This window comes from Suricata suricatta, chromosome 15 (genome assembly GCF_006229205.1).
Source record: "Suricata suricatta isolate VVHF042 chromosome 15, meerkat_22Aug2017_6uvM2_HiC, whole genome shotgun sequence".
Lineage (NCBI taxonomy): Eukaryota > Metazoa > Chordata > Mammalia > Carnivora > Herpestidae > Suricata > Suricata suricatta.
In genome coordinates this window covers 33,838,387-33,848,548 of record NC_043714.1, presented here as the reverse complement: position 1 = coordinate 33,848,548, position 10,162 = coordinate 33,838,387, and the positions used below count along the sequence as shown (strand labels likewise).

Here is a 10,162-nt window from a genome sequence, read left to right as displayed (position 1 = left end):
TTTTCTTAACCTATGTCATTCAAATTTTCAAAGAAGGAAAAAATGGAAGAAAAGTCCCAAATTACAATGCTGTATTTCTTGATACTTTTCTCAATTTTTCCCTCATGATAGTGATTAATGATTCCTGACTTTGGCTGTCTCTTATCAAGTTCTTTCAGGTCCTGATTTAGAAAGTGAAGCTTAACCTTTCTACTGCTGATCAAGGGTATGGGGAACCTTCTGGATAATGACAGACTACAAATGAGTATTCCTTTAACTGGAAAGATAAAAGCTGAGCAGTAAGATAAAGACTTTTAAAATCATGAAGTTTATGGATAGGGTAGACATGAACTTTTCTCCAAAATTTTAGTCTGCTAAAATCAGGGGCACTTTTATAGAATTACTTAAAAATAACAGTAAAACTATTAAATTCTACGTCATCTGTTTATATGGAACAATAAATAGTCCATGCAAATAAAGAAATGTATTATTTTAGATAAACATAGATGATTAATTTATATATTACTATCTTTAGGAATATATCTCTAAATGTGGAGATCAGTAAATTAGGGGGATTTGTACTTTGTCTATACTTAAAGTATCTAACTCTATAGAGTATTTTGTTAATCTTAAGTAGCATATACTTTATACCTAGAATCTTCATGAATTTTCATGTCATCCTTACATAGCAGCCCTGCTAATAATCTCTGTATTGTTCCAATTTTAGTGTATGTGTTGCAGTGTAAAAGATATCTTTTATAAAAAAAAGTTTGCCTTGTGTTCTGGATATTAAGCATGAGGCCTAGGGGTCTGAATGCTCTAAACTTTGCCTCTCGACCTTCCCATATACTCAGTGGAAATCTGCATGTTCTGAAAAGATGCCCTCTCCATCCTCACTCCCATGATAACTTCCCAACCCCAACCTGGAACACTCACCAAGTCACCACTTACACTTTCTGTGTAACCAATAAACAAACAAAAAGACAAAGCTATTCTTACTTATCAGTCAGTGAACACATGCCAGAAGAAGAAATGCTGTCAATAGTTCACTAAGCGGGGGGAGGGAGATGTAGGCTTTGAAGTTCTAGAATGGTGGGGAGTCTCTGGTGGCTATGCTGATTAATCCAGGAAGTAGCATTCTGGATTGAAAACAACCTCAAAGGGCTACACACAGTAGTTTAAACATTTGTTATCGGTCATGAAGTCTTTAGTTAGGGGCACCTGGGTGGCTCAGTCAGTTGGGTGTCCAACACGTGGTTTCAGAGCAGGCCATGATGTCACAGTTTGTGAGATTGAGCCCCTCATAGGGCTCCATGCTGCCAGCGTCCTTTCCCCGCTCATGTTCTCTTTCCCAAAATAAAAAAATAAATGTTAAAAAAATAAAGAAGTCTTCATTTAGATCCACTAAGAATTTGGCAAACTTAGAATGACTTTATTTGTGTATTCCTTTAATAATTTTACCTGGGTATGGCAAACACATGATCCCATTTTGATATCGCCTCAGCAAGGTTACTTCATGTGAAAACAGAATAAACTCCAAACTCTCAGGTAGTATACTCCTTATCATTTGGCTTTTAATCTCTTAAATTTGATCTCAATATCAGGTCCCAAAGCCTTCAGGAAATCATTGTCACTTCTTATCAAAATTCCCTATTCCCTCAACTTTTCCTTATTCACCAGTTTAGAAACTTTTCATTTCCTTCTTGTTCAAACTAAAACCTGACTCTTCCCTGGTGATTATGTATCACTAAGTTCCCTCAGGAGGCAGCTGTTTCTCTCATACAACCTCAGACCATTGGGCTTATAGGTGTCTCCTGTGCTCATATTATCTCTCTTAGCCCATTTTCCTTGTCCTCTTAAGAACCCCATGTTTTGAATTTCACAACAACAGATAATGTAGTAGATTGAATAGTCTACCCCCACAGTGGCCCTGGGTTGGCCCAGATTCTTTGCTTTAGCCAATACAACAACTGCATACATGATGCAAGCAGAGTCTTACCGTCTTTCTTGTACACGGTACTCAATCTTGCTGCTTATGGGAACCCTGCACCAACTAGTAGTAGGAGCCTAAGGCAAGTAAGTTTATAATGAAAGACCTTTCATCAAGTCATCCTATTGCCCACGTACCTCTTTCCTAATTCTAGACATGTGAGTCTATCTTAGATCACCTACCACAAGCTCATCCAATGGGAGGGAATCTAAGAATCTCCTAGCCAAACCACAGAATCAATGAGAAATAATACTTGTTTATTGCCTTAAAATACTAATTGTGGAGTGTTTTTTTATGTGGCAAAATCTGACACAGATTACATCACCGAATCCTAATTCTGGACTATACGCTCTGTGTGAGCAGTTGTTTGTTTGTTTGCTTTTTCCCCCTGCTGCTGTTGCCCCGGTGGGTGGAAAATTTTGATTTTCAATAAATTCTTTTTGAATACAAAAAAAGTCTTAAATGTTTTTAACAAAAATGTTAAGAATGTTTTTAGGTAAATATTGCCCTGAATTAAATATAAGGAGGGAACATACATTCCCTTAATGGTTCACAGTTCCTAAGAATATGAATATACATGTTGTATAGACATTTTAGTAAACTTACAATAAATTAATTTTCAAGCCTCTTTCAGATAATGAAAGAAACAATGATGATGATATGATAATGGTTAATGATACTAATTATAGTATTAGCTTAATACTATAATTATTATTAATTGAAAAGCCCTTGATTCCTGACATTATACCATTAAATATTTAAGTGAAACTTATAAGATAGACAGTACTATTACCTTGTTTCATTAAGGAGAAGACCTGATGCTTAGTAAAATTAACCACTGATCCAAAGTTTCATAATTAGTAATAAGTTTTTATTTTCAAATACAGAACTTTTTTAATTCTAGGATATTAGTTACATTTCTTCTATAATGTGAATCTTCTTTATATCCCTGTTTTAATAGGAGTTTTTAAGGAATAAAGATACTTAGTATATAACTAATTCAATTACTTAGTAGATATGAAGACAGAGGGCAAAGAGATCAACTAATAATCCAAGAGGACACAGAAACAATGTGCCAGGAATTTATAGATTCAATAAACATACCAGGAATTTACAGATTAAAAGTAAACTCACAAATGGAAGAATAAAAGGTATTTTTACTTACTGAAATTTTAACCTAGGTTGGGCACAGGGTAGGTACAATTTTACATGTAACCTGGTTTATTCCTTGCAGTAAAGTAGTAAGATAAGTGTATCATGTCTACAGGCGAGGAATCTGGGGTTCAGAATTCACTAGTAGCTAAATGCCATGTCTGAAACCTAAACTCACTTCTGTCTGAATTATAATAGCATGCTCTGTCAATACATACCACAGCAATCTGGGGTTATACTTTTTTTATATACTACTTTTAAAAGCGTTTTTGAAAGAAAGACTATCTGAGAAAGAATATAGTTTCTATTAAAAAAATCTATGTCAGAAAACTGGTATTCTCTAAGACTTTGAGTTAAACTGGTAAACAAGAAGAATAGTATTTTTTGAGAGAGTAGAGAGAGAGAGAGCACAAGCAGGGAGGTACAGTTAGAGAGGGGAAAAGAAGATCTGAAGCTGTTAGCACAGAGCCCAATGTGGGGCTGGAACTCACTAACTGAGAGATCATGACTTAAGCCAAAATTGGATGTCCAACTGACTGAACCATTCAAATGCCCTCCAGAGGAATAGAATAGAATTTAAGGTAAATGCCAAGTCAGAGGAGGCAAAGATGTTGTTTAAAAAATAATTGGAGTGGCACCTGAATGGCTCCGTCAGTTAGGCGTCCGACTTCCACTCAGGTCATAATCTTATGTCTTGTGTGTTCCAGCCCTGCGTTGGGCTCTGTGCTGACAGCTCAGAGCCTGAGGCTGCTTCAAATTCTCTGTCTCCTTCTCTCTCGGCCCCTCCCCCACTCATGCTCTGTCTCTCTCTGTCTCTCAAATATAAACAAACATTAAAAATAAAAACCTTTAAAAATGATTTGAAGATCAAATTTTGTTTCTGAAATAGAATATCAGTAAACTTGACACAGCTAATGAATATGTTAAAACTAGGATATACTTTGACTCTTTGTTTTTGCAATAAAAACTGCCACAAACTAATAACCTGAAAATAAAATCAAGATTCTGTTTATGTTGTCATACCAATAAAATGTTTAAGGCTATCTTTTGGAACATTGGGAGGTACTTGTCCTCAGGGTTATACAGTAATGGGTAGTTCAGGGGCCTGGCCCACCACCCCTACAAGTGGTGTCAATTCGGAGAAGGAAGCCATGGGAAGGGCAAGGTCTTTGGAAGATAACTGCAATTTTATTTGTCCACTTGTCCACTTCCTGAACCAGAATGCTAACTTTTTAAATGGTGGCTATTAATAATTGGTGAAGGAAGGAAGGAAGGAAGGAAGGAAGGAAGGAAGGAGAGAGACAAGAGATGGAATAAAGTACCAGGTAGGAAGTTCAGCCCACTGGAAAGATATGCCATATCTTGGTCAAAGATAGGTCAGGATGCTGTATTATAGATGAAATTTATAAAATATGCATTCATATGTAACATCAAAACACATATATTACATCCAATGAATCCTTGCTCCAGGTACTACAAATGACCAAAAAAAAAAAAAAATCACAAGTTAGTTTTAAAATTTTATGTATTAAAGTTATTTAAAAGAGTAGCTAATTAAAGTTCAGAATTTCTCATATTTACATGGATTTGGAGTAGTGAAATGTTAAAATGCATTTTAATATACTGATTAAAACAGCCTCAAACTAGATGAGAGTTACCATTTTATATTAACATAATGTCAACATAACTTTAATTTAAATACATTTCCATATCTTTTGATCAGAATCTTGTTAATATTCAAGTTCATTACCTCTTACTAAAGACTTACTTTGCTTAGAGTTCGTAGGAATATGTTAGTTGTAAAGTATGCTTACAACAGTTGAAATTTCTTAATTAAAAATTTTAATTGAAATATAAAATGTGCAATGTACCAGTGGGCAAAGCAAATCTGACATAATTCTTTTGTGTATCTTTGGAGAGTGTTGTCTCTCTTCTTATTACACTTGAGAACATGGGAAGTTAATAACCTCTTCAGTACAATTTCATTTATTCCTATGATTGTAAATGTTACTCAGAAATGCTATTATATCTGGGCTCAATCTTCAAAACATCTTCTCTGGGCCCAGCAGGCCTATCTTACGTACTGAGAAGTTGTGTTTTAATGGAGCATCTGTCCTAATTCTTGAAAGTGATTTCCTATACAACTTGGCTATTTTGATTCAGGTTTCATGTTATAAAAAATACTTATCAGTCTATTTTAGGGGAAAATATAACTAAGGAAATCTATGAGTTACGGCTGCTAATTATGCAATTAAAGGCATATATCAAGCACTCAGAAGTTTAAAACTTTATCTTTGGGGACATACTGACAGGCAGTCAGGAAAGAAATTTTCATTCACAATGTGACCACCAAATACGGTCTTATTGACTGACAGTTCTATTATGAATTTAAGCCCAAGATACAAAAAGAGTCAGTTGAACTACACATTCATCACTGACTACAGTTGTAGATGAGAGGAAAAGAACTTGTTAACATGGGTAGGTGGAGGTTATAGTTTCTAGAAGCTATTGATCCAGTTCTGTCTGCAACTCAGTTACAATTGAGGCATGTGGGGAAGAGAAAGATTAGGAAACTGAGGCAAAAACAAAGTAGAGATGATTCTTAAAAATACAGAAGGTAATGGACAAAATAGGTGGCATTTGGGAGCCTAAATTTAGTCCAATGTGGGACCACAAAGACCTGCTTTTGACACTAATAGACATCTAATCAGTAGCAAACTATTTCAATTTTCTAAGCTTCAATTTCATCATCTAAAAAAAAGCAAGGGAGTTTTTCATGATTCTAGTAATGGCATAAGTCAACATCCTTTCTTAGTAAATCTAAGAGTCTTAACACGATGCCTTGGCAAACTTCTCACTGACATAGATGGGCATTTGTTTTCTGGTTGCTGTTTCTGTCAAATTCCACTAAAGAGGTATTGGTTTTCAAGAGTAGTAGGAGCATTTTCAGAAAGTGTGATATCAAAAGTCATGTGTATATGTTTGCCCGTGTGCACTAGTGGGGAGAAGGCATCACTAAAGAGAGCTACAGAAGTGGAAGAAAAAAATGTTGCCATTACTAGGATTATTTACACTCAACCCACTTATTCCTATTGCTTCATCCATTTTGGAGGCCTAAACGCCCTAGAATCCTGAGCTCATGAGGAGAATACAGAGACCGCTATGACTCTCAGATCATGAGGAAAATTTACTGATTGGATCATAGGAACAGACAATAAAATGGCTTACATCCAATGCAAAAGGATAAATTTTGGTAACATTTTATGTGGGTGATATATTTATTCCTTTTGCCTTATGACTTAAACATTCAACTTCCCCTTTCTAATCTCTACAATAATTAATATTTTATAAGTAGATTATTAGAGGTTGAAAAATAAGCAGAAAAATGCAACAGTTGCCTCCAGCACATAAACATTGGTTCCTTATACACTTAGTTGGTAGTATCATTTTCTTGTGGACTTTTATGATCTCAAAACACCCACCCTTGGAAAAGCCTTTGGTATGTATGTAAGGTAAATATATCTTAGGAACAACATCAATAAATAAGAAGCACTAAAAATATTATACATTACTATATATCAAATAGTAAAATCTCAGTGTTGAAAATCATGTCTAAACACTCAATTGGGAACACCTGGGTGGCTCAATCAGTTGCGCATCCAACTTTGGCTCAATTCATGATCTAGCTATTTGTGAGTTCAAGCCCCACGTTTGGCTCTGTGCTGACAGCTCAGAGCCTGGAGCCTGCTTCAGACTCTGTGTCTCCCTCTCTCTGCCCCTCCAATGCTAATTCTCTCCCTCCCTCCCCTCCTTTCAAAACCAAACATTTAAAAAAACTTAAAAAATAAAAATAATAAACATTAAATCACAAAATGCAATGCAGGATGAGAAAATCATTGGATGAGGATCAGATCTATTAATCATAAAAAGCAAAATTTTTAAAGAGCTTAAGCTCTCAGATCTTCCAAAGATACAAAGGGAAGAGGACTATGTGCTAATAAAAGCTGTTTCTCTTAGCCTTTAGGCTTAGTGAATATAGTTCAACACAATTCCATTTGGATATGCTTCATAAACCCCAATGCAAAATTAAAAACTGCTAAGAAATATTCATCCGGAGAAGAGAGTGACATCACCAAGATTCCAACAGAGGGCCCTCCTGACATTACTCCCTCTCACAAAGAGAACTAACAACTATTCATGGACAAGACAACACTGAAAGGATCCTGGAACATGAAAGAGATGATGAAGTACCACCTGCACCACAGAGACCAAGATGGACAGACAGCACTACAAAAGTGGAATGGCTACATGCTCACCATGTTGCCCCTCCCCCAAGCCAATACAGTACCACACCAAGAGGTCTCCATAGGTTTATGGTTCCTCCAGTGGGAAAAGACGGCCCAGGGTGAATGTCCATCTCCCCCCAAACATTGTGGGTTGATTTTGGGGAGTCTTCACTTCAGTCTCTCCAAACAGGATTGCAGAGGAATCTACAGGGCTCAACCACTAGGAATCTGATAGTGATGGAGAAGTGGGGGAGGGGTTTGAAATGACCAGCACTCAGATCCTGGCAGACTGAGTTCCTATCTGCACTACCTAAGTAGCAGTCCCAACCAGTACTTTTGTTCATCAGCACAACCAAAACAGTGGTGCAGTCTGACCAGGAAACTCAGTAGGGTACAGGTTTGCCTGATTTGGGAATTCAAAGAGCTTTGCTAGCCCTACAAACTGGCCTGATCCCCATTCAGACAGGAAAGCTGAGTAATAAACTGGCTTGCTGGTGAGTATAACTCCTGGCCCCAGCAAAAAAAAAAAAAAAAAAAATACCCAGAGGCTGTGTAGACCAACACTTTTGAGCAGAGGGTATGACAGAGCTGATTATTTGTGTAGCAAAGCCAGTGGCCCTCTTTAGCTAGGAAAATACAGGCCGTATTGGCCTCAGAGCTGGTTCATGGTCTATCTGAGCAAGGAAACTAATTCATAGCCCCACAATTGCCAAAAGCAGCCATCAGCACACCAACCAATGGAACGTTATTCAGCCATAAAAAATGAAGTCCTACCGCTTGCAACAACATGGATAGAACTTTGAGAACATTATACTAAGTTAACTAAGTCAGACAGAGAAGACTCTCTGTATAATCTCACTTATCTGTAGAATCTTTAAAAAAATCATAGATGATCAGATTTATAGTTACTACAGGTGGAGGGTTGGTAAGGAGGAAGTAGGATAATGTACAATATGATGACTATAGTTAACATAGCAAGATAGGTAACAGAGCAAATCCTATGTGTTCTCATCGCAAGAAAAATATGGTTTTTATCTATTGAGAAGATGGGTAGTTTTAACTAAACTTTATTGTAATCTTGTACAATATACATAGGTCAAGTCATTATTCTGTACACCTTAAACTCCTACAGTGCTGAATGTCACTATCTAAATAAAAGAAAACTGGAAAAAGAATTACATCAGAAAACATATATAATACCTTAAAGATTTTCCAGAATGCTCTAGAACAATTTTAATTGAAAATCAGATGATCATCTTTTAGTACTATTATTGTTACTGGCTATTAAGTATTCTAAGATTAGATGGCCTAAAGACCATAGATTATAACCACAAGACATAGAAAAATAATGTTTACCATCCTCTTTTTCCCTTGTGTTATTTGACTGATTTTTTTCATCAAAAGAGTCCAATAACAGAAAACCGTTAGCAGGAGAGGGGAAAAATATCACTTTAGGAATTCACAAAGAGGGAAAAGATACTATGCCATACTGCCAGACTGATTAGGTTTCAAGGGCTAGAGTTAATGGACTAAAATCAAAACTAGTTCTATTCAAAAAAAATTTCTTTTGAGGTAGCAAGGACTACAGAAAAGTTAATTGGTTCATTTTAAAGGCTTACTACCTCATTTTGTCCCTTGAACAAACAATAACAAATAAAATCATTATGTTTACTAGGTTGGGTAACTCTTAAATCACAAAATTATCCTTAAGGCATTATCCCAAATTTTCAAAGAGACACTTTTTTCAGTCTATTTTGAAAGAAAGAGAGAGTGTGAAAAAGCAAGTTGGGGAGACACAGAGGGAGGCAGAGAATCCCAAGCAGGCTCCCCACAGCACAGAGCCCAACTTAGGACTTGTCTCACAAACTGTGAGATCATGACCTGAGCCCAAACCAAGAGTTGGTAGCCCAACCAACTAAGCCACCAAGGCTTCCCTCAAAGGGACATATTTTTAAAAAATTTTTAATGTTTATTTATTTTTGAGAAAGAGACAGAGCACAAGTAGGGTAGGGGCAGACACACACCACACACCACACCACACACACACACACACACACACACACACACACAGAATCATAAGGAGGCTCTAAACTGTCAGCACAGAGCCTGGCACTAGGCTCAAACCACAAACCATGAGATTGTGACCTGAGCCAAGGTTAGATGCCTAACAGACGGAGGAACCCAGGCATCCCTCAAAGGGACATATTACTGAGTATGTATATACTATGATATATATAGAAGATGGAGCTATACTTTTGTCCTGGGCAAATCCAAAACAATCAAATTTGGGTCAAGGAGTCTATGATACAAGTTTCTATTGGGCCCCAAAAGCTGTAAATCTCATTAGAAAGAAATAGGTAGCTACGTAGAAATCATGGACAACCAGCAGTGTGACATCTGTATGTGTCATCTACAGAGAGTACTGAAAATTCTCTGGCAACTGGAAAAATACCTGTATGAAAATTAAAAACATTATTGTCAAAATACTAGTGCTTAGTGTCATATTTAGGCTTATATTTAGTGTCATATACAGTCTGTTTAATTAGCGAAGCTTTCCAAATCCTAGAAAACTGAGGTATAAGATAGACACCATGATAACAAAGTGCTTATGAATGCTGGCCCCAAGTTTTGTTGCTTTGTGACTTTAGGTAAATCATTTGACCTTTCAGTTGTATTTTTATTTATTTTTGAGAGAAAGAGAGAGAAAGAAAGAAAGAAAGGGAGAGAAAGAGAGAAGGGGAGAGAGACAGAGAGA

General features: G+C 36.5%; 1 pseudogene; it reads right to left on the bottom strand.

Moving 5' to 3' along the window:
- Positions 1-617: 617 nt before the first annotated feature.
- Positions 618-730, bottom strand: LOC115279552 (annotated as a pseudogene).
- Between the last annotated feature and the right edge of the window lie 9,432 nt (positions 731-10,162).